The sequence below is a fragment of the Frankliniella occidentalis genome, unplaced genomic scaffold (genome assembly GCF_000697945.3).
Source record: "Frankliniella occidentalis isolate FOCC.00 unplaced genomic scaffold, Focc_3.1 Scaffold40, whole genome shotgun sequence".
NCBI classification, from domain to species: Eukaryota; Metazoa; Arthropoda; class Insecta; order Thysanoptera; family Thripidae; genus Frankliniella; species Frankliniella occidentalis.
The window spans coordinates 161,382-163,435 of NW_026267170.1; positions in this window are offsets into that span (position 1 = coordinate 161,382).

Here is a 2,054-nt window from a genome sequence, read left to right on the forward strand (position 1 = left end):
AAGACGCTCGCTATAGTTCCGCCTCTGGCGACCCCACTCACCCACTCCAATTCTGAACACGAGGCGGAACTATAGCGAGCGCCTACTGTAGTTTTGAAGAAATAAATCTGAGAGTGGATAAGGAGCGATGGCAGGCAGCAGTCCAGGAGGAACTCAACTCCCTTACAGAGAACAACACATGGGAACTTGTCCCTCTACCGTACTCCAAGGTACCATTTAGAAAATAAGTGGGTGTTCAGCAGGCCCCGATGAAGTGGAACAAGAGATTTAGTGATTTTGTTGTAAGGTTGGGGTTCAAGCAGTGTCAGGCTGATAGATGTATTTATGTGAGGAGAGTTGATTATGAGTGTGTTGTGTATCTATTGTTGTATGTGGATGATTTTCTAATGGCTTGCAATAATATTAATACTTAAAATTATTTCAAGGCTAAATTCATGGGAGAATTTAAAATGTAGTGTCTGTACCTTTCCCATCTATGGGTTCGTCACGTTAACCGAGCCGTCACGTAAACTGTGACGGCCGTGTCCATATTTGGGTGGTTTACGTAGGTTTAGCAGATCGGCTGTTGGGTAGGAAAGACAAGTCACGTTAGATGTGACCTAATAATTTATCTGTAGCATGGGGTATCGATTAGCTCTCGCGGCTGATCCGATACGGTATTCACCTTATATTTGTCTAGCACCACCACTCCAATTTTGTAGCAGGATGGAGGAAGGAGCCTTACCAGATCTACCGTTCGATGTGTGGGGACATGGTGCAGTTCCTTTCTCAACACACCACGTGAGCGAAGGTAAGAAATATTTTATTTAATGGAAAAATACTTTATTTAAGTATAAATATTTGGCTTAATGTGTTTCTCTTTGTGTCTAGTCCAAATTTCTTATTTATTAATTTCAGCTTGTGGCCGTGTGTGCCCTTGACGTGCCGAAGCTATGCCGAAGCCGAGCCGAAGGCATGCCGAAGCAGTGCCGAAGCACGAAGGCAGTTTCGCATCGGTCGGCCATATTCGGTTTTCGCTTCGTCGTTCTATAAAAGAAGGGCGCATCGCACGAAAGGCATCAGTACATCTCTGCCCTTCGTGCTTTACGGATCTATTTTGGCAACATGACTAGATGTCAACGATGGCCTTGGAGCGCTCCGCTAGAACTGGATATCCTCTTCGCTGAGAATGGATTAACGCTTTACCGCGAGCCAGAGACGGACCCAGTTGAGCCGGTTTTTTGTACAGATTCAGAAGCAGAGTCTGAATACACGTCTGGAAGCTGTAGTGGGGAAGATGTTCCTTCAAATATTGTCGTGGGCTATTTAACTAAAGCTCGTTGTGCCGCTAAGGTGCAGATGAAGATGTTTCTCGGAGAAATCGTAAAGGAGGTAGTTACACGAGCAGGCAGCTTAGATCATCAAGTTGATAACGCGGAAGTAGAGCAGATTCTCAGGAGCGTTATAAATAAACGCTTACCTGCCGCCAGCCCCGCTCTTAAAGCCACCCTTGAAAAGTACTTCTACGCCCTTTCCAAGTAAATTCACTCGGTTCTCTGGGCGACATTCAAAACAGCCCTTTTCAGGGCTAAAACATGTTTCCCTAAAGGGTTAACCCAACAAAGACAAAGATTTTCCTCCTAGAAAAACATGCAACTCTTGCCACGGTGCACAGCTAGTTATCACAGGATTGTGCTTGCTTTCCCCCTACTCCCCTACTGTGACATTTCAAAGTCCTGTTATGGGCCAACCAAACTTACTTAAAGGACATCCGACATCAAAGACGTAAGTCTTCCCTCGTAATCCCTCTCTAGCCCCCTCTCACTCTACCCATGACCAAAAACAGTGGAGTACCAGTTAGCGTGACAGGCACTCGATTTGTCCAAGGAATAAAGTGTTGAGGCTATTCCTAGGACCAGTAAACCGCGTGTTTGGGTGCCATAAATTGGTTCAGACCTTTAACAGGCTCGAGACACTATTTCTAACATCTTTGGAAGCCTTGCTTTTAGACATTTATTTAAGACGCCAGCAAGAGTTTCTTTACTTAGTGAATGACTTTTCTTTACTGGTGTAGT